The sequence below is a fragment of the Macrosteles quadrilineatus genome, unplaced genomic scaffold (assembly GCF_028750875.1).
Source record: "Macrosteles quadrilineatus isolate MER2022 unplaced genomic scaffold, UCM_ALF_1.0 Scaffold_30__1_contigs__length_1495292, whole genome shotgun sequence".
NCBI classification, from domain to species: Eukaryota; Metazoa; Arthropoda; class Insecta; order Hemiptera; family Cicadellidae; genus Macrosteles; species Macrosteles quadrilineatus.
In genome coordinates this window covers 864,741-889,977 of record NW_026542623.1, presented here as the reverse complement: position 1 = coordinate 889,977, position 25,237 = coordinate 864,741, and positions in this window count along the sequence as shown.

Below are 25,237 nucleotides of genomic sequence, written 5' to 3'. Positions count from 1 at the left end.
TTTCCTTATTTCTTTGTTCTTCGCTATTATTTTCTTTGTCCTTATTTTGGTGTTTTTTATATATGAAAACTAAAAGGTCTACAATAAATACCACAATACAATACAATACAACTACAATATTGTTGTGTAGTGGCAACAAGCGTTTTATATTTTTACGATATTCTTCCGTAAGCACGCAAATAACTCTCTGACTGTCACAGACGGAGACAATAGATAACAATAAATTATATTATTGTTTGTTATTTATAAAACAACTATCTACTAGGCATATTTTCCTCAAATAAATTACACGTTTAAGGGGCACGGATCAATACACAAAATTGATTATTAATATCACCAATGTTTTCTCTTTTCTATAGAGTTCATGGGGTCATTCAATTATTGACCGTCCATTCTGTACAAAGTCTTACTAATGGAACTGATGTGAATATAGACTGAGAACCTATAAGATGTACAATAGTAGCCCCTTTTATTCCATATTTTTAATATTTCCTATTTATTTGTGGCTACAAAACTACCCTCAATGTAAAATAACACCAACATTAATTTTATAAAAATCGCCCAAGGTTTTTCTTGGCTTTTAATAAGGAAACTAAGTTCAGAAATTAGGTTCATAATTCACAGAGATAATTTGTATGTACATAATTAAACATGAGTTTAATTTACCATGGTAATATTGTCAGGCAATTGTTGGATGTGTAGTTGGCTATTCATATTTAATTTTGTCTCCTGATTATTTCATATTAATATTTCCCAGCAATAGTCCAGCTTATGAAGGCATCGTATTCAAAATAGAAAAACACATGTTGTAGTGTTCAAAGAAACCTTAAAAAATACAGGCTATTTTTAGATCAATATTTTCAACATTATAGTAAGATTCTTTTCATGCATGGCTGGCCAAACTACATATACAATTCTATGTCTGTACATTATATTGTTTGTAAACCGGTGAATACTTTAAAAGCAACCAAAATATGTCTTATTCTTTGACTAGCATCATTCAATACTAATTCAAATTTCAATCTAAGTTAATCTAACTACTAACATTTTTGTCATGAGTAAATTTGGATGCCTAACTGTCTAAAATGTTTCAACTTTAGATTAAATAATCGGTATGGAGGAGAGTATTTTCGTGTTAGACAAAAGATGCCAAACTTACTTTATGAAATAAAACTACTACAGATAATGTATGGGACGTGTGACAAACGTCTCTTTATACTCCTTTAGTTAGTTTTATATTTCATCAAGTAAACAAAACAAACTGGTCAAAGTCATTAAGATGACATTACGTTGATTAATAGACACTACCACTACAGAATTATGATCCATTTTAAATATAATTGTGAAAAACAACTTTTATAATAATAATATGTTTTTCCTCTCCTAAATATACATTATAGAGAAGTAGTTTTAATATTGTTTTTCAAACAAACGATTTTATTCAGTTTATAAAAAAAAATACAAGTATAAAAACAAAAAAAAATCTTTAAAGCACTTTCTTAACTAAAGTGTAAGGTTTAATGGTTAACGGTTTCTATTATAACTAACAATAAAGACTCCGGGTTCTGTGTGTTAGTGAAAGTAATTTCAAAACTTAATGAGTTCCAAACTTGACAAAGTACTTGTCGTACAAGCGTTTATATTTTATTCAACAGTTTTTCCACCAAATATTAAAACATATTCTTAACTGTGTATAATTATTTTTTGTGGTTCAACATTTTACACAAATTACATAATTTAAATAAATAAAATTGGCAATATTGCTTCTGTAAATTTGTGGTTAGCTTTGTTTACAAAATTGTGTAAATGATTTGACTTAAATAAAGCTGTAAAATACAATGAGCTGAGGGTATTTAATTGTACTAGAGGTCGTCCAGTGGACGAAAACTCCACTAAAAAAATGTAATGTAAAAACTTCTTTATTTACACCCCACGCTGTAAATAAAACATGTAAAAAAAGTTTTCCATTTGTTTTGATTCACTGTTTATATTTTGTTTTTATTTCGTCCCCAGCATGGCAACCTGTAAGGCACATGTAATTTTGTTTTATTTCAAATACATTTTTGTGCGTATTTTGAGCTTATTTTAATTTATTAAGGCATTCTGCACATCTACACTAAAATATCTTTCTAAGAATTTGCGTAGATTGTTAGTGCACGAGCTAATAAAAAAGCGTAATAAAAATATGCTTGCCTATTAATATATAGATGATACATTTAACCAAATATAATTACTTTTAACTTCGAATATAACTATTTTTATGATCACAAGGATTTTTTAACATAATTTACGTCTATAAAATTATGTATTTTGTAGGTAAATCGTTAAGTAGTTGAATTTTAATGGGTCTTAATTACGATTTTGTTTACGGAAACCAGATATTTTCAGTAAATGAGCCTTGGACGAGGAAAGTGCAGAGAGCGGAAAAATTAGTTTTGGTCCCAGGACGCGGAATGTAATCAACCCAATACAAAGATCGATGATGGCAAAAGTCACAAAATTGTTATTACGAATTTTATTAACTTTTCATTTCAATAAGCTGATAGCTTTTTTCTATCTTCCTTTTAAAATTAGTAGCATGTTGAGAACATTACATTACTACCTTTTTAAAATAAACTGGTATCATTCAATTCATGTGACTATTATAAACGATTCAAATATAAATTTGTAAATTTTAACCAAAGTAACAATAGTTTACATTAAATAGCCCCCCCCCAGCAAACCTGCAGACTAAGCGAATTTCCATTTACCTGGCTGGATTTCTGCAAAAATAATTCCTGAAAATTTTCAAATATATTTCGTATTTAAATAACGTTAATTTTAATGAGTAGTAAGGTTCGTTGCTACGGGGAAGGTATTGAGGTGTGTTTGTTGATTAAAATGTTGATAGCTCAGTATGAAATAAACTTTTGAAAATACAAAAATTGATTCAAATATGTCCATGAACAAGCAAACTATGACAGTTTAATTCTCCATAAGAATAGCATGGGAGTTTTAAATTTAAAGTTTGTTTAATCACCTCTGTAACCGTTAGGCATACAACAACGCTTCAATATGAAAAATTATTTCTTTTTTTAAGCTATACAAAATTGTGTGGAAATAAATCGTACAATTTTATGATTTTAGAGTAAAAAATGGGAAAACTCAATTTTTACCCCATGACACCCGCCATTAACCTCCGTTCCCATAGTCCGGTTAAGCTGGTTCGTAAACTCGTTTGAATAACGTAGGTTTACACGTTTGTACCAAATTTCTTCCAAATCGGATCATTTTTGCTTGAGCTATCCCGCTAACGGACACATATAATGAATTTGAACGGAGGGTTTTTGGGCCTCTGGGAACCTCAAAATAAAAAGTAAATCGGTCCCGGGTCTAGGCCTTACCATGAGACCTACGGTAATAGCTTATTCCCCGTATGGGAAATTTGTTAAAAGGTAAAAAAGGTAATGTGCTCCAGAAGCATTACATATAAACCCTTATGTTACCATCAAAGTACATGTAACGCAGACATTATATTCGTTGCATGAAGCTTTTTGGCAACGTATGGAATTGAGTAAAAATGATTGGATTCCATAAACTTTAAATTGGAATTGTGTATAATGTCTAGGTATTTTATTGAATGCTCACAAGTATATGAAACAAATCAAAACTACAATTTAAAAAAATAAGGTATTGGAATATTTTGTTATATGTTAAGTCAGATAGTTAATTTAGGTCAGTTTATTTTACATTCGATTATACAGGGTGTCCCGGAACTCTCTACCAATATTTTAGGGCATTGTTCCTGGGTAGTTAACATACCTAAATATCATATTTAAAGTGTCCGGAAGTCCTTAGTAACTCACACAGCCGCCATTTTGTTTTTTTAAGTTATTAACTTTTTTCTAAGGAATGGTTAAACATACGAAATTGAAACTTTGCACAAACATTTATGACAACAAGACAAAGCTACGAAAAAATTATGACGATTTTTAAAATTCACAAAACAAAATGGCGGCCATTTTAAATTTTGTTTCTTAAATAACTCGAAAACCGTTGATTTTACAACAATTTTATATGGTTAACTTTTTTAAGGCAACTTTATTAAAAATCGTTTGACACCTAAATTCTGAAGATTGAACAAGTATTAACTTAGATATGGTAGTTTAAGTGATACGTAACCACTGGAGGTTAGTTGCAGCGCATGCTGAAAGCGGTCACGTATCACTAAAACTACCATATCTCAGTTAATACTTGTCTAATCTTCAAAGTTAAGGTGTCAATCGATTTGTATTAAAATTGCCTTAAAAAAGTTATTCTTGTAAAACTGTTGTAAAATCAACTGTTTTTGAGTTATTTAAGAAAAACAATTAAAAATAGCCGCCATTTTGTTTTGTGAATTTTAAAAATCGTCATAATTTTTTGGTAGCTTTGTCTAGTTATCATAAATGTTTGTGCAAATTTACAATTTCGTATGTTTAACCATTTCTTAGAGAAAAAAATAACTTAAAAAACAAAATGGCGGCTGTGTGAGTAACTAAGGACTTTCAGACAATTTAAATATGATATTTAGGTATGTTAACTACCCAGGAACAATGCCCTAAAATATTGGTAAAGAGTTCCGGGACACCCTGTATAATAGTAAACAAGGGGAAAATCTACGATACACTATTTAATGATCAATTGCCAACGGGCATTTTCGATACAAACCTTATCCAAGAGAATTGTCATTTAGATTTTTTGAAACATTTGAGAAAAATTAAAATTTCTATTACATGTTTAATCTAACGTTATGTGATACATATTAAAACCCTTGCAGCCAACAATTGCGCCGGATTGTTTACTCATCAGTCCAATGTCAATCTGTGTACAATATCATTGTTTGATCAGTCCCACTGTATCTGACAGTAAACAGTAACTCTAGGAAATGCAACGAGAAGTTAATCATTTAAACGCAATCAGTAATTGGGTCGTTCTGTTCTATAATTAATGTAATTAAGTGAGTGAGTATTACTAAAAACCTGTAATTGGTTCATGCAGTTGACACCTATTTAGATTAATAAATGTTTATGTATCATTAAACTTTTTCTATATTATAAATCTTAATCACATTAACAACATGTATGTGAATTCCTTTTAACTTCTTTTATCAGTAATTTTCTTTGATTTTGACTATAATTCCTCACATTTTATTAGTTGATGTAATTATTTTTCGAAATTGAATGAGTGGAAAATGTAGTACTGAGGGGAGATTGGGCAATGGACTCGTTTAAGAAGAGTAAATAAAAAAACCGAAGAAGTAGATGAAAAAGTTATTTCAGAAAATGCGTACATTACAATTTATTCTAAAATGTATCATAACTGCAGATAAGATTATACAAGCTGTTACCATGGGCTTCCCCACGTTTGACTTCATAAGTATTAATGAAAACTATTGATTTGTTGTTAAGATTAAATATACAAAACATAATAGAGTAATACAATCAAATAATCACACTTGATTTAAATAAGGTAATTAATTGAAAGAATAACATACAAATGTGAAATATTTACAGCTGAGGTATTTTTAACATTAGATATATGGATAGTTCCCTTTTGAAAGGAATAACGACCTTAAAGGGCAATTTAGGAAATAATGGATAGTTTTTCGCAAAGGTTTCTCGTCATGATGAACATTTTAAGTATATGGTTTATGGAGGTGTGACTTGTATTTTTCTCAAAAGTTCATGGGTACTTTGGGCTTTATATATGGATTTCGCAAGAATAATACCCCACGGATATTTGATGTATTTGGAGAAATATCAGTCTATCTAGCTTTTTGTAAAGGATAGTGCATAGCCAGGATAAAAAAAACGCTGATCTAATTTTCGACCGATCAAACTTTTAACACCCTATTCCGATCCAAATGATTATTGCAAGTATATAAGTGTTCAACATCTTTTAAACCAGTATTTTATCTTATACGTTTAGTGGCGAGAAAAACTGATTCTAGTTAAGACAAAAGTTTTATCCAGCCCGCGACACTTTTAAGCGAGATTAAACGGTTGAAGAGTGTTCATAGTCATTACTGCCAGAACTCAGAAAGTTCCTTTTCTTTTACTCAGCGTCAAAACCAAAATACTTATTAAATTATATTTCCAGCCGTTTATCCACTTCTCCTTATTTTATGGAAGTAGTATGAGTCTTGAATCTCCTTGTTAAGACGTGGTTGGCTTGATTACGATTGCATGATTCAAAAAGTAAATCGTCATATTATGTTATATTATGTATAAATAATTCCGTCCTTCTTGTATAAAGGCAGTATGTGGTTAAATTTGAGTTCAAAAGTTGTTACAGACGGAATTTAAAAAGTATCTAATATATTTCCTAACTTTTAAGTCCTAACACTTAAGCTCATCAGGTTTTAACATTTCAGGGTAGAAGATATTTCGTTTATTTCATTTTGCTGACAAATCCTACTTGCCCTAATGGCCCGTTTATAGGTAGCTAAAAAACGTCCTTAATCATGTTTAGACATATTTCAAGGTACTAAAGGAAAAATCGATTTTGTTACCACCGAACAGAGATTAAATCAGTACCCAAAATATCAACAATAAAGAAAACTAGTATTTTCATAATTTAAAGAGTCAATGTATTATATGCAAAGTAGTACATACAAAGTTACATATCAAATGTATGGTTACATATCAAAGTTCAAAATAACACTTACAATAATATGTTTACAATTATACTGTTGACTCACAAGACAATAAACACATTTAAAAGCTGGTAAGTGGTGGATTTCGATTAGACACTCCAATCTTAATCAGACCCAATAAGCGAATCACTTACCACCTTTTATATTATTTACCGTATTGTAAGTCAACATTATAAGTGTAAATGTGTTATTATAATACGGTAAATAAATATAAATGATGGTAAGTTGTGATTCACCTATTGGGTCTGATGATGATTGGACTGTCCAATCGAAATCTTTCACTACTTACCATCTTTTATAGGTATTTACCGTCTTGTGAGTCAACAGTATAAGTGTAAATATATTATTAAAAGTTTTATTTGACGTGTGTTTTGTACTTTCAGGTAATTAAATGACACTTACGATGCTGATAAAGAAGTTATTTAAATACTAAGAGAAATTTAATAATAAAAGTGTTGTCAACCAACTTAAAATGTTCCATGGGGCAATAGATTGAGATTAAAATCAAGTTGTAAAAACTACATGTGTTTATATTATTTTTAGTATTAAGCTTCTCTTTCATACACCGATTAAGTTCCATCAATAAGACCGACAGTTTAGGATCATGGTACATGAATCAATTATTTCTAACTGATTGCCATCGTTTCCGGTTCACTGATTGTTCAGCATTGAGCCTCGGTGATTGTTCAGGTATTTTGATTGTGTTACAATCTACATGTATCCAGATTTGATTACAAATCTGACGATACATGTTGAATTGAGGAAAAACCATGTACTGGGAAACAAATATTCGATTTGGAATAAGAATCTTTGATTTGGAATTTGATTTCATCTCCAACAATTATATCTAATGGATTTTTCTGTTAAGAGGTTTAAGGTTTTCCACAAAAGCCTATGTTAATATTGATGATTAACAATTTATGTTTTATTTTATTTTAATATTGTACCATATTATTGTACTTGGTCTTCGATATACGAAGCTTCATTAAATATTGTCTCTCGGTATTTAATGAAGGCCAAAAAAGAAACATATACTGAATTCTAAAATGCAAGAAGGGTTAAACACATCTTTATGAGCAGTAGAACATCTCTGTTTTAGAAGTATTTTCACTATTCATTACTTAACATTGTAATTTATTTTTCTCATAAATGTCCCTCATACATAGCTTCCTTCTGTTTTTATTTACTATTCGAAGAATTTAAGTTAGACAATTAAATTGTAATTTTTACCCATACAGTATACAAAGCTAATGCTACTTATGCACTAAACTGTTCAGGCCCTAAATACGCATGTACACGAATTTCAGTTCCCTTGCCATTATTTCTGAATATGTTTTTGTTCATATCTACTTACATGCAATCTTTGTTTCAGGTAACGAATCTTGAACACTACTCTTGTTAGAATTTGTACGTCTTATGTAAGTATGCCAATTTATGTTTCAAAGAAAGCGTCTATGAGGGTTATTTTTTACACTTTGATGTTAGCAGCTGTTTTCATATTTTTTGACAACAAAGGTATCGTTCAACAGGCCATACTGAAAAATCGTATTATATAGTTAGATAGATTTTAAAATAAACCAAATTCCAATCTGTGTCAAAGATTTTAGTAATAATTACACTCTCTGCACTGTTATAAAAACCTAGTAACCAAAACTTTAAAATACACATATTACTATCGATATGCTGTACAGAAGATACATTTCGTCATGGACCAAGTATATTCCTTCAATTTCTCTTATTTTCTAACCCAGTGAAACCAGTGTAAATGTTTCTGTGGGATGGAAAATAAAATTTTCACCTGAGGGAAAGTATTTTGCAAACTCTTTAAATCAATTCATTTTTGTTCAAAAACAAATTTGAGGCTACAAATAATACATTGTTTTTAGCTATAGGTATACTATCATACTGATTTCTTTTTCATACATGCATACACATAGACAATAATGTCCTTATGCATATTAACAATTAAATACATATTTTCATAAGCACATACATACAACCGATATGCAAATTAGGAAATATAGTAAATTCATAAATAAAACTAAATAAACATTAAAGGGCATTAACTAATTGAGTGTTAACTTTGACGTTTGTTTCCATTCATGTGTTCCCAACAAACATCAAAGGCCAATGAATGACCGATCATTAACAGTGTAAGAGTCATTAGCGCCTTTGACACCCAGTCGCAGCAAACTCTAAGCTTTCTTGGCAAAGAAGAAATAATGTTCCTCTATACAACACGCTTTGACAATCCCATTCCTTTCATGTGTTTGCGTTGTGTGTGTGATTTACTAATTTTAATGTAAAGTTTTCTTGGTATATTAATTGATTAAGGTTTTTTTAATTGATAAAGGTAAAGAATTTACATTTAGGTAAAAAGTTGTAATATAAATATGGTAAACAAGTAAAAAAACGTTTTTTAATTTAATTAACAAATATTTAAGTGTAATAGATGTTGTTCAATATTACCTTTCGTATTTTTGTTGCATGTAAAACAAATGTTTAAATCTCCTGGTATTCATTTTAAATCAAACAATAGTTTTACCATTAAGTTATGAGTTTTATTTTCCCATGAAATATTTTATTTGAAATACAGTTTTAAAAAAATAATGAATTTCTACGAACAATGAAAACCGGTAAGATATTGTGCATTGTTAATTTAATTCAACCATGTTTATCAGATCTATTTATTTCCTAACGGTTTAGATTTTGACCAATTAGCTAATGAGTATAAATTTTATTCGTTGATATAAGGACGTACACTTTGTTGTATATTTGAAGCTAGGTGTAAAATGCGAGATGGTTTTGTGATGTACTGAAGCAGTTTTACTGACTAAGATCAGCTGTTCCTTTGATAATTTATTAAAAGAACAAGAACAGCTGGGTCCAATTTCAAGTTTCTACTGACCTTATGCAGGATCAAACCGGTGATCTTCTGACTAGGGGGCGTGAACTATCACACTCAGATATAAATCCAGATATAGATGATCAGATATAAATGATATAGCAACAATATCTAAACGAAACTACTTGCAGATTTAAGAACTCGCTTCTTTTTACGCGTTCAGTTTTATATGCAAAGTCAAACATTATTGCTTTATTGTTTCCTTAGCATAACAGTAGATATTTTATATCTTCTTTTTTATTTCAATTGAACATATTATTCGAACGAGTTCACGAACCAGCATAATCGGACCATGAGAACGGGGTTTTACAGTGTCAAAATAAATTTTTCTCATTTTTGGTCCTCAAAACATAGAATTTCCAAAAAGAACATAGGATGAGTTAGAAATATTTGCATTACAAGTAAACATGTATTCGAACGAGTTTACGAATCAGCATCATCACACCATAGGACCGGGGTTTTATGGGGTAAAAATTATGTTTTATCATTTTTCTCTCAAAACATAAAACTTCTAAGAAGAACATATGATGAGTTAAGAATGATTACATTATATTTACTACCATATACCATTATTTTACGACTGTCCTTAAGGACTATGATACTTCGCAATGTAAATTTTAGGAATCAACAACTGACTCCAACAATAGATCGACGACAGCCCTAACAAGCTGCATTTCAACGCTTCGTAAACAACTCGCTTAAAACTTTGCGAATGAAACTTGCTTAATTATGTGCTCTGTTTGTCAACCTGCCGGCTTTGCATCATTATTTATTTCATCTCTTCTATTGATTGAATTTTTACTTATATTGAGGTGATATTCCATATTGATGTGAGTAAAATTGCTGCTAATTATTCATTTCACCCTGGGGATGTTGCAATTGACTGTCAATTATCTGTTTCTTGGTATTGGCATGTTTACATTCGTCTATTGCATTATTGAATGTCAATGTTGTGTCTTGTAACTTACTGTTATTGTCAATCATTATCTTTATATCATTATCTTTATCATTATATTTATCATTATATTTATCAGTATCTTTATCATGATCTTTATCATTATCTTTATCATTGTCTTTATCATTATCTTAATCATTATCTTTATATTATTATCTTTATCATTATCTTTATCATTATCTTAATCATTATCTTTATCATTATCATTATATTTTTGTTATCTTTATATACCAACATCAATTATACTATCTTTCCCAGCTTCTAGTATTTATTTTTTTTAAACATTTACTTTTAATAAATTGGTTCCAGCGAGTACATAAAATGGGTTTCATACTTACTAATTTTAAGTTGATGCATAGAAACGCCAATAAACATAGAATTAATTTTGTTTGTAATATTTGTTACATTTCGCTTTTTTTAACAGTAAGCATGTTTAAAGTAAATTGGTGAGATTTTGAATGACCTAAATAAAATATAAGGTTGTTGTTTTTCTGCTGCAGTATATAACTACTAACTAGTATATTAATGTATATTTTTTGTGGTTAAATATACTTTTTTAGGATAATATTAATTTGTAATATGTTCGTTAATGTACACTTCTCATTTATTATTTGCTGCTCGTAGCCAACTCTGTTGTAAAGCTTTAGGTTTACTAACTGGAATGAAGTGTTTCATTGTTCATATTAGGCAATAACAAAGCTACAGCGACGAACTTCTCTGGTTTCTGCGTTTTAGTGAAAGTCTTTGCAGCACTTAATAACTTCCTAACTTCTCTACAAAGGGGGTATGCTATTATCTGTTCTTTGAGTATTTTGGTAAGGTTGGGTATGCTTAGGTATAAAGGTTTGATTATTTTCAAACTTTAGCTTTGAGCGAACACAATGTGTAAAAATAGTAAAAGGTAGAATGACCTCAATACATACAATGTTGCAAATATTTTTTTAATTATTTTATTTCTATTGCATTACAGCCCTAAATATTATCTATGATTGTTATTTAGCCGTAGGGTGTCAAATTAAATGCATCCAATAGCTAAAAAATATTAATATTGTAAATATTATTTACTAAACCTATTTTAGGTACGGACAGGGAAAATTAGGTACAAGGAGGGAAATTTTGTTTTAGTCAAAGATACAGAATGTAGTGAAGAGAATACAATGATCAATTCGAAGTCAAGCACACAGTCTCGAACATTTTTTAACACACAGAACCAGATTTTTAGATAACCTTAAGATGAATAAATTTTACACGCTTTAAATGTTGGATTTATGAATTTTAGACGTCAGCCACTGCAACACAATAGAAACATTACCCAACATTAGGATTCCCAGTGTTTGTTCGTCATGATGTTCTAGTCCTGTGAGCTGAAACCCTACTGGACTGAGGCTGTTTTAGGACTTGGTCCTCGCCACTTAGGACAGACTTAAGACCGAGGAGCGCACAATACCTGCTCTAATGGGAGGTCGTAAGTAAAATTCGTAGGGGTAGGGGATTAGTTCCTTGCACGGGTAGGACTGAGAAGCGCAAGCACCCCTGCGCTCCTCGGTCCTACCCCGACAAATTCTTCGTTCGAGGGGTTACGACTTGCGCTCATCTTTCCGTTTCCCCTTAGGACAAGCCTGGGAAAGCTGTGACCCTATTCTAACCAGAGAAACTGCACGGATACCCTACAGAACAGTAGTAGTAGTAAAAGAATACATTTATACATTTACAATTGCTGCTAATTTTGTACCTAACGCACAATTGTGACATCAAACTTATCAGTCCAATTCCAATCTGTTAACAATGCATATCAGTGTTTCATCAGTCACAGTGGATATGACAATAAACAGTAACTATAGAAATGCCACGAGAAGTTGACTAATTAAACTCTGTAATTATGACGCACAGTTCTGTAACGAACCTATTGAACTAGATCTCTTGAAACCTCTGACTAGTTAGTGTTACAACTAATTGTTATCTAGGTTTTATCAGTTGTTACAGATAATAGGTATTGTTTTGGATTAGTGAATTCACACTAAATAACTTAAAATGTAACATATATTATCTCATTTCTATACCACAAAACTATTTTCAAATTCCATGATTAATTTTAGTCTTACCAACATAACTGGATGAAAATATTTGCTTGGTAAAACAAATGTGCCTTTGACTGGGTTGAACTCTTAAAAACACCCCAAGAGAGTTTCATCCAAAGCCAGCAACGATTTAAAACAAGATTACATGGATGAATGATGATCAAACCATTACTTTGAGGACTCAAAAGTTCATTTTCGTTTCACTCGGGGACAAAAAACCTCAAAAAATATGTTTCGTACATTTTACAAAATAATAATTGCATAAACTATAAGCTAATTTTTCACTTTTCAAGTTGAAACAATGATAGTATAATCAATAATTTTGTTAACTTGTATAGATAACGGACGCTCAATATTAATCCAGCATCATGTACAGCTCTTCATGTTTTTTTTTTATCAGCTGTTTTGTGCGTACATTCCAGCAAAGAAAGGTAAACATCAACCCAACTTTTTGGAAATCTGTTTATGGTTTAAAGGGGACGACTAATATGCATTATATGGTAACTTTCCTACATAATTTATACAACTACTAGTGTATTTAGACCATACACAAAATACAAAATACAAAATAAAGCCTTATAGGGGTTTAAGTTGTTATTTTTACATTTAACTCAGTTGAATAGTGTTAATAATCTATATATTTAATACACAGTTGTAACACTGTTTTCTCAGTAATTACTGGACCGATCTACAAGATTTATGTCTCAAATTAAAGGGGATAGTGTGTAGATTTGCCGAACTTCCTTATAATTTACATTTTTTCTAAGGGCTACGACCTACAGCCCTTTAAAGGTAGAGTCAATACAATTCTTATTGAAGAATATAATACACAGTTTATAAATTATTCGTCAGCTGTTTAATGTTTGTCAGAAATTTGTTATTTTTTTATAACCTCACTTTCAGTATGCAATTATTAAACTTGGAGTTTCTGTTTATAAACACACGATTTTGATCAAGGAAAGTGTATTTGTTAACTTATTTTTGAAATGTTTGAGTTTTCCTGCAAAGTGATCTGAAGGAAAGTGGTAATTGAGTTTAAGTTTGAGTATGGAATGTGAAAAATACCCATAGTAGGGAACGGAAACTTATTGTTTTGATCAATATAATTTATTCTCTACGGCCACCAGAATAATCATGAAGAAATCCGCTTGCAAGTTGTACATATAATTGCTAATGAGTGGGAAACATACAAACATTTTATAGTAGGTGACGAATCTTACTCAAGATCAGTGTTAGACGTTCAGTGGTACCAAACTTTACCTTCTCGAGATGGCGAGTACGCTGGGATACGTGGAACTACAATATATCAGTGATTTTTTTTTCAAGTACACAGGGAAGTTACTGTGACTTACCATTCGGTTCTGGCGAAGAAGTATGTGACTTGATGCTTAATGGCAATGTTGACTCGGGTCATTATAGCGTTATAAAACTTTATCATTAACCCCAGGGTGTGAAAAGTACAAAAAGAAAAAGAAAAGGTAATCATTAACCGGGCGTAAAGAGACATACCGAACGAAAAAAATGTAAAGAACCATCGAACTAAAAAGGTAAAGAGCAGTGTTAGTTTTAAATGTACTCTGGAAGTCCCTACAAAAAAATAGGCCTACCAACTCTTTTGAATAAGGGGTCGTTAGATTGGATTTGTCACTACTTCAAATCTATGAATTTCGAGTCAGAACAGACTAACTGGGACACAAAAATGTTTTAGTGTTCCTGCAAAGTAATCTGAAGGAAAGTGGTAATTGAGTTTAATTTTTGAGTATAAAATGTGAAATAATACCCATAGTAGGGGATGGAAACTTATTGTTTTGATCAATATAATTTATTCTCTATAGCCACCAGAACAATCATAGGGAAATCCGCTTGCAAGTTGTACGGATAATTGCTAATGATTGGTAAACATACAAACATTTTATTGTAAGTGATTAATCTTACTCAAGATCAGTGTTCGACGTCCAAATTTTATCTTCTCGAGATGGCGAGTACGCTGGAATATTTGGAACTACAATTTATCAGTGAACTATACTCTAACTATATTTTTTCGAGTAGGCCTACACAGGGAAGTTGCTTGAGAAACTGTGACTTACGATTTCGGTTCTGGCGAAGAAGTATTAGACTTGATGTTTAATGACAATGTTGACTCGGGTCATCATAGCGTTATAAAACTTTATCAATAACTCCAGGATGTGAAAGTACAAAAAGAAAAAGAAAAGGTAATCACTAACCGGGCGTAAAGAGACATACAGAACGAAAAAAAAATATGTAAAGTACCATCGAACTAAAAAGGTAAAGAGCAGTGATGGTGTTAAATGTGCTCTGGAAGTCCCTTCTAAAAAATACCAATTTTTTGGATTGGGGTCGTTAGATTGGATTTGTCAGTACTGCAAATCTATGAATTTTGAGTCAGAACAGACTAACTGGGACACAAATATTTTTCCTTATGTTGTCACAAGGGGAAGGTAAAATGAACTCCTTATCAACATTTTGAGTTTATGGAAAATCTTATCAACAACGACTATAAAAAAAGTATTAAGGGTCAAAAGAGACAAAAAAACTATTTGAGTAAAATATAATACAAATCTGCATTTGAAATGGCCAGTTCTAAGTCTCACTTGAATCAACATCTTTCTGGTAGTGGTAGTCTACATAGTTTTAAAATCCACGACTCCTTTTCCATCAAATTGGACCGTTAATACCCTCTAACATTGAACAAAGTATACCCAACTTTATATATACGACGTAAACACAGCTTTTACTCACAGTATGGGTCAAAGATTCGTGAAATGTGACCAACCGCTAATGCGTGATTTACATGTAGGCTAAGTGACTATCTTTATTCCATACAACCAATGTAATGAAAAAAACGACGAATATAGGAATATACTTGAGCAAATTATCTAAATAGCATAAATAGCTGCTTATTAGGTTATCAGCATTGCCCAGTTCGTATACTATTTATTTTTCAAATGAAACTCGAATTAATATAAAACATTCATTTGGTTAAAATAATATATCGGTTTGATTAACATAAAATAGTTTATACAGGCAAACTATCAGTTCTATTTCATGTACAAAATTAAAGAACCCCTAAATAAAATACAAAGATAAACAGTATTTGTTAATTATTAGTTCTTTTATTGCTGACAATATTCCCGTGGCGGAGCACGGGCGGTTAACTAGTTTAATGAAATTCACCACAATTTAGTATGTTGAAATAATTCATCTGCTGTTATAATCAACGTGTGTATCGTGGCTAAGTTATTGAATCAAAAACATTGTTATTTTAAACTTTTATCGCTAAAAAAATTATGTAATTAAACTTTCATTGCTAATAAAATTGATGTAATTGAGTTTGATATCGCACAAAAAGCTTTTATCAGGCAGATTAATAATATGCTCTTTGTTGTATCCATCGATATTATGTTGTATCTCGCTAAATATTTACGATCATAATATTTCTTTATTGGAAATCTCGTGTTTTTCTTCCAAAATACTCAAATTATTACTGAAGAGAATCGTGTGCTTTTATATTTTATCGAGATTTTCTTGCCAATAGAAGCTTTTATTAATTCGGTTTATTGATGATTAAAATGAGTTTTAAATTATACTTTACGAATGCAACTGGTTATTAAAATGACACAATCGGAGGATTTAAAATACTTTCATTTAAATGTACTTAAAAATACAAAACTAATCTCAGTTACCTTAACGTACGACTTACAAATTAACTAATAATTAGAATAACTACAACCGTGCTAAATAAGAATTAAGTAATAGTAGTAAGAGTGTCAGTAAGCTGAACATCTTTAAACACGTCATAAAATTTATATTTAACAAGGACAGTGGTGTAAAGAATATAGGAAAAATTTTAAGAAACTTTTCATCGTTTAACTTGGTTGTGAAACGATTACTTGTCAGTTTATCACTTACAATGTGGTACATTTTCGTTCTTTGTTCTTAGTGATTCATTTATGTACAGTTTCAAAGATACAAGTTTTAATGTTTGTGTCAAATATACAAAACTATAAATAATTACAAGTTTAGCTTACTCTATATCATGAAACACTTGTTGGTTTATATCCGTAACTAGGTCATAACAGAAAACGTTAATATTGTAATATTTTATGCCGAACGTTGTTTTGACGTTACTTCTGTTGGAGTGTGTGAAAATCTATCTCCAAACACACATGAATATGTATTATTTTTTACGGAGACCAGCGGTTGTGAAACTTTGCTTTGACAAATTTTAACTATCATCTAATTTGAGATAAATTAAACATTATTTTTATTAAAAACCACTTACATCTTTCAGCCAACCAACCGAAGACGTTTTAGGTGTTTAACTATATATATATTTTTTTTACTTTGATGCATAATTCATTAACACAGTTAAACATGAATTCTTACTTGCAGTTTTGGGTGTTATAAACATGGTTTTTTAGTGGTCGTGCACCAACTTAGGTTGGGAGATTTCTTCACAGTGTATTATATTGTGTATTGACTTTTTGGAAGATCGTTCATATGATGACAAACCAAAACTTATTTTATTAGATTTTGTGGTTCCTAGGTAAGATTCTAAGAAAATTTGGTATAGTATGAGGTTTGAAAATACAGTTAGGAACCACGATACTTACTCTCTTTTAAATAGAAATGTTCGCAAACATATTTCAGTTTGCTGTGTAACTTTTAGACTAATTATAAATTTTCAAAAGTAAAAGTGACGAATACCTGTGCAGTGACAATGCTGAAAGTTTGTAGAAGTTCTGTTCAAATTTAACTTTGCAGATTGTGTTGCCCTTTCATGCTTGTTACCACCAGATTTATTGAACTGTGTAGTCATCAAAACTCGTATAATCGCAACTCATCCAATTTGACTGAAAAACTTCGTCTTAACAGATCCTTCTGTAAAATAAAACAATGGTTAATTAGTAATTTTAATACTAACCTATATAAATTGTACATAAATCCAATATTGACTTTCAAAATAATTACATGGGGTGATTATATCCCAACTTTCTTTTGCATTGCTTGTTTTATTACTATATTTTACTGTGATGTATAGTTTCAGGTTTACATATCATGTATACAATTTTACTATACAATTTTCTTAACAAACACAGTGGTTTCTTTTCTCTTTTGCTACCTATTATGTTTTTATGTCCTACCTTCACATCCTAGGACGCTAGTTTCTAGCATTTCTAACTATTTCAAATGTTCTACTCCACACATTACACTACACACATTACTTTACACATTACTTCAGGCTAGTCCTAGAGGATTGCGACATTATCACATGGATAAAGTCCATTGGTGAATGGCGGGATTTGAACCCAGGACCTTGGACTACGAAGCCCCGTGCTACTAGACCTGCTCACTCCCCAGCTAACTACTAGACTTTAAGCTTAATGTAGGTTTTCATTCCAAGTTGCATTATGTTCATCATTATGTAAATAGGTTGCCATGCATACGTTCTCCAAGATAAGGTTTTTTAATACAACGTTATTGGATTGAAGAAAACAAATCATAATAGTAATCAAAATCATGTCTCATATGTTGCGAAATAACATTAACTTAATTGTACAACTATTTCAAGTATTTTATCATAATTAAAATGGTTTCAGCTTTTATAAATGGCCAATTATAATTTATGCGTGTGAGCATAGCCCAAACTAGTGGTTAGATTCAGACCCTACTTTGAAGTAACCAAAAGCCATTACATGGGACTATCGGACTATTATGGGCAACTGACCAAAGCTAATAGGACAAAGTTCAAAGGTCAAAGATCTTGAGAGGGTCTTTGCCTTCCACACAAACCATCTCGTAGCCATAATATTTATCATTGCCATTCAATGTGAACATCAATTTTGTTGTCAAATCTATTTGACTCTCTCACATTAAAGTGCGTCGCATAAAATATGTTATGTAAATAAAGTAGAATAATGCATTGTATGGATTAAAAAAATTGTTTTCGTTATGTAGTGCTGAATCTACGTATCCATGGCTAAAATTACGGAATTTTGTGTAATGAGCCATAGAGCTTTACTGCAAGTATTATAGAACATTTTATTGAAATACCATATAAGGGATTTAAGTGAAACAGGGTGTCCTTTGTACTTTAAACATAAGTGACTACGATATATACATCTTTAGAAAAAAGGATGCATCATTACCTAATTAAACTTTTTTAACTTGAATTCCATTTTGTAGCCCCTGAACTGCTTTGTATGGACTTATTTACATACCTGGTCTTGCAGTTCAAATATAGTATATTTATCCACTACGTATGTTTCGCCGAATATGGCATTTTCATGAGGTTTTCAGAAACATTATATGCTAATTTGACTCGTCAAATTGTAAAGTTTTACGTAAAACTCCACAATCTGACGACGAGTCTAATTTGTATATAAAGTTAAAGTAAAATACCATATCTGGCGAAACATATTTGGATAAACACCATACTTGAAGAGCAAGACGAGGTATGTTAAAAGCTTATTCTTTAAAAATCTATATAATGATCTTAAAACCTATAATCTCTTCTAAGTGTAACTTTTAGATTTGTATCCCTTCAAAATCATATTGGAAACATTGGGTTGGATAAGATAGCAAGATATAACCGATATCACATTTGTTTAGGTGCCAGTTTGATCTGATTTACGTAATTTCAAATATATGTAAGAAATGGTACATAATAAGTTTGTAATTGCATACTGCTGAACACCAATAGTTTAGGGTATAATCGAAATACCTGGCGAATAAAACGTAGGCTGAACTCCGGTAATCCAGTGATCTGGTAACGAAGTTGATCAGTTACTAATAGATTGTGAAGCAATGGTTGTATGTAGTATAACTGAGCATACTGGTAATCCCCATGAGGTGTTATAAATGTGAAAAGAAACAGTAGAAAATAACTTCTTGATCAGCATCGTACGTGTTATTTGATTACCTGAAAGCACAGAAACACGTCAAAAAACACTAGTAATAATCTATTTACACTTCTACTGTTTACTCACAAGATGGTAAATACATATAAAAGATGGTAAGTGGTGATCGATATCGATTGGACACTCCAATGATCAGACCCAATACTCGAATGACAATAATTTCAATATACCCCCCTTACCTCTCCCCCTTATATACTTTTTGGTACCGGCCAAGAAGTTTCTATAAGTACAAATAGAGTCAAAATTCACTTATTAATTAATTTGCATATTCCTATTTTTTTTACATTTTTCTTATAAATATATAATTATTCCCAAGAATTCATCACATTTGCTTTCTTACAATTCTTTAAAATACATACATTATCTTCAATTTTCCTAGATGAGTGGACGTTATGTAACAATTATTGTTGTACAGTAAAAATATTAACACTACAAACACATGCATAATAAGATTAGTACAACCATAAACAAATTGAAACAACATTCTCTCTTCTATCTGGAAACTCTGAAATTATATACAATTTAATTAACTCTTTGTCATTTGTTTCCTTTCAAATGTCCCCAAAATGGGAACAAAAGACCAATGAGTATTCAGGAACAGGTTTAGAGTCATTAGTGCCTTTGACAACCAGACCCAACAAACAGTGTTCTAGGCAGAGAGAAAATAATAAATTACTCTGTAAGAGAGTACATTGGAAAATAATGTTTTTAATTGTAACTCGATTGGGAATTTGCTTTGATTTCGGAAATTGCTTTCAAAATGAAGATTGGCTTAGCATTCACTTTGATAATTTAAATGCTATGTTATCAGTTAAATTCGAATTGTTCAATCCTGTTTTAGTTAGATATATATTAGTCAGCTTTATAGTCAAAGTTGTGTGTACATTTCAGAACATTAGCAAACTTAGAAAACATTCTTCTTGCTATAAAATTTGGCACATATTTGTATAAAAATTTAGACAAAGTTGTAACTACCAATTTGTTATGTATAAATATCATTAATAAAAATAAAATAACTAAAACACCTTTATTATACATCAGAGGATATTCGTAAAAAGAGCTCTTAATCCTGAGGCTTATGCTGTTTTAGTTTTAAGCAGAGGATTACCTTAAATCCCAGTTACTTTGAAGTTTTAATGCCGTAATTATTACAGTTTTCGTTTAAATTTTTAAAAGCGTATTTCTGGCAAGTCTTGTTCCATTAATGAACTATTTCTACTAACTTATAAAAACACATGTTTAATTAATTTTAAAATATTTTATAAGCCATTATAATTAATTGTGTTATTAGTTAGATTTATGTTTCATTAAATACTTGTTATTACACCACACAGGTTCTTGACATTTAAAACTAAAGATATTTAACGAATAATAAGTAAAAACCTTAGAACAGTTCTGTTAATAGACCAACGATAAATTTCATACAAATCCAAGAGTATTCTATCTTCAATATTTATGTTTACTATTTGCTTTTCATTGAAATAGATAATTTTTTATTACCATTATGATTTACTTTTTAAAATATTTAAATTCATCAAACACATTATTCGTTTATTTTATAAATCCAACACTGCCACATCTTAAAAATAGTAGACATTTAATTATCCACAAATTTCGTGAGGATGAGCCTTGAACTTTTTTACTTAATTTTGTTTTGTTAGAACACGGATATTGACCGATTCTACATTTAATTAACAGACAAGAATATCTGTGAGGGCAGGGTATGTTCTAATAAATATAGTAATAAAAATAAAAATTTTATTTTACTAAAATCCATGAAATATTTAATTTAAGTATTTAAATTGAAATAGTAGGAAAACAATGGTTTTCTCCCTTGCTATGTGATACAACCAGAAAAATACATACCAATGTAATTCTACGCAAAAATTTCTAAAACCATATATGACCATAAACCGTATATCTAAACTTTTAGAGCCTAATCAACCATACTCTTCGTATTACACTAAACGTATCCAACTATATACATACGGGTTGTTTGAAACATGTTTATCTGGATTTTGAAGGATTTACATTAGTTCCAACATACACAGTAATAATACCCCTTAGTTTAATTTTAAATTGTAATTAAATAAATATAAAATTACACGATTACTAGCAGTAATCATGATTAAAACTAAAAAATGTTGGGCAGTCATGTGCATTTAAATGTGAAATAAGCTCAAGCATATATTTCAGGCATACGTATGAGCGGAGTAGATGAATAATAAAATATCATAAAACATTGAAGCATATTGCCACTTGTATGTTATTTGCATATCTTATTCGTCTAAAATGCAATGTAACAGTTAGATTTGTTGTGTCTTTTTAGAGAAATACTCATTGTAAAAACTGTATTAATTAGATTAAATATATATTAAATGGAGGAGTATTTTAGTAAGTTAGGTATATCCTATATTAACCATTTTAATGTAAGACTAAATTACTTTATCAAAAATATATGATTGTTGATGAAACGGTACCATTTGTATGATTTGTGGTTAAAAGTTCTTTTGTATTTACGAATTCTAGGAAGCAATTCATAGCGAAGTATTTTATTTTAAAGAACTGAAGACGTACATAGGAACATTATTTATGTTATATTTCATGTTTCAGAATAGAGGTGAATACATTTATAAACAAATAAATTTACCCTTTTCAAAAAGTTATATCGTTATATTATATAAGAATATTTTGAATAACATTGAGCGGTGGTGTTTTAAATACCATACAACTATTATCCATCTAGATTTTAGGGGCCTAGTATACAACAAATAAAAGTATTTAACCCACGCACTATGTCAAAAGTATAAATAACTCCCTGCCAAATGCTTTTAACTAAACCAGTTTGAACATTATTGCATAAGCAGACCAACGAAAGTACTTTAAGTATATATTCTTGTTTTTCAAATATCCGCTGTCCTTACGTTACGTATTATAATTTTAGTCGTACTGCCGTTGTAGGAAACTAGGAGACATTTAGGTGCATTAATTCATAAAGTATGACGTAAGTAAAACTCATTACATTAATATAGTTAACCTACAAATTTTTATGCATTTAATTGATTGTAAATATGGCGAATTTTGCAATTATTAATTATTAATTTTTTTGCAAGGTGTGAACCTAAGACAAAGTAATGATTTAGGTGAGAACGTAGTTGAAACTTTGTCCGCTAGATGCCAGTACAGTCCCAACATCTGCAACGCTAGCTCAACCTGCCGTCGGGCGGCAGTTCAGTGAACTACCAAGTTATCGTAGATAATGCAGATCATAAAGCCAACGCAAGTTTACTATTTCTTGAATGTAGGTAGCAAAGATTAAATGCAGTCTCGGGGTTTTCAATAGACAGTTATACAAAAATATAAAATTTGTAGAAAATGGAAATTGTGTTTAAGAAGGTCTCTAGGTAATAAAGGTGTCGGACGCTTCCTTTTTTTCTTGGTCTATTAGTCGGCTTTAGACCCTGGATAGAAAAATACTTATTTCGTATACAAATATAATACTTGCAACAAATATACCGATATTCATTATTTAAGTCAAGTAGTTCTTTACTTTGACCTAGGCTTGCTTATGTAACTAGAAAGGCCTCAAACTTTCGAGACATTGGGGCTAATATCTGCAGCAATTCGCACCCACACTTTCAAAATTACTTTCTCCCTAAAATTACAATCAAAAAATCACATATTACTAAATTAGATGGCTATACAGAGTGGGGAAAAGTCCCGGGGCGTTTAATATTTCATAAAGGTAGAGCTTCAAAACTTTTTACACAGTTAATAGGCATTAGTATAATTTTAACAAAATATTTTATAGTGCGCTACCTCCTCAGTGTGCCCGCTAGGAGTCAGAATAAAATCTTTAACTAACTTAAGCTTATGTTGACATGCACACCAAAGTAAAGGTATTTCCAATCAATAAACATAAAATTATTGTAGTACATTTAAATTAGTTTGGTGAATATTTCAATCTAAATTGTTAATTTCTTAAATTTTTTTAGTTGGGACGATAGCAGATTAAGGGATTAAGGGGGCTATATCTTCGGTGTTTCCATACATACACTTACCATCGCACTAATTTAAACTTGTATGCAGCTATCATTAACAGGAATTAATTGTAGAAGCCGAAACTCTTTGAATTCTACGTAATCAAGAGTCAGAGCATTCTGTTAAAGAAAATGTTGATGTAGCGCTCCGGAGGTTTTAAGCTTAAAATGTAAATGCAGGTCATTGGAAAGACATTAACAGTAACGACATCGCTGTGATTTTATTTCCCTTCACTGGGAAAAATATGTAACTATTTTCGATTAATCCAATAATAAATTATCTCAACACAAATACTGTCTCAATTTAAAATTGTGGACATAAAAAATAATAACGCTTAAGGGCAAGGGTCAATGGCAAAATAAAACAATGATCGGAAAACTCGACTCAATCATAGCTAAAACAGACTCCTTTTTTTACGCCTCAGCAAACACCACATAGGCTAGTATACGTTGGTAGCAAAATTAAGTAAAATAATAGGCCATAGTTAGAAACCTACAGAAAACAACATACGTTTAGATATTACATAATGTAACATCTAAAAAAAGTCAATACCTATTCATCTTATTTCCAAATCAATAACTATTTCCCTACGTACGTAAGTAATAAATAATACTAGGTAACTAATTTCACCGAAACCTATCACCTACTCACTTTATTTTTAATTTTTATTAAAAATGTTTATTAATTTTACTAAGCGTAAACTATACCGAGCAACTTGTTAAAACTGCATCACTATCAAAGTTTGTTTACACACAATTTTAAGTTAAATTTATCAGAAAATAAATAACAATTGTAAGCAAGTTTTGTCAACAGTTACGTTGAATTCGAATTTAAATAAATTTTACAGAAAATTAACGTAAGGGAGTGTCAGGATTATATTGCACTGTCCAGAGGTAAGACACTCTTCTCTAATACCTGACAGCATTTTTATTCCGGATGTCATGTAGCAAAATGTCTCGTTATTTCTGTAAACTGTTCGAGAATAACGTGGAATTCTCAGGCGTTTCATTTTTAATGAATCTTTCACATCGAATACAACAACTTGTCAAAAAAGATTATAATCGATACATTGAAACGAACAAGTTTCGATATTAATCGTTATTCTTTCGATAATATATCGTAGGTTTTCTGTGGAAGTCTACTTGAGTAGTTTAAAGTAATATTATAAAACACTGTTTGATTCATCGATTAATCTATTCACCACATCCTCTATATGGACTAGCGGTCGCTACTATACCGACCACACCTAACGACCACACCAAATAACTATAAACTTACCTAACCTAACCTTGCCTACGAGTGGTTGGGTTAGGTTAGGTTATGTTTGGTTAGGAAGTTTTTTTTTTTGTTCAAACAAGTCGATTTACGCTGTGGTTGGTACAGTACCAAAGCACCGGAACAGCTACAGTTCACAGGATTTTACTCAGGGAGACCACGTTTAAGAAAGTATCATGTAGAAGTGTTTACAAAACTCTGATAAAATCTACTTTCTCTTTGTTTTTGAATGATAGTTAGTTGAAACATAAAAGATACTAGTGGCTTGTAGGGACATAAGTCCCTAAAAAGCTCAAATGTAAAACAAATTATTGTAATATTTACACAAACTCAGAATCTAATTATCTTTGTGCCAGGATTGAACCC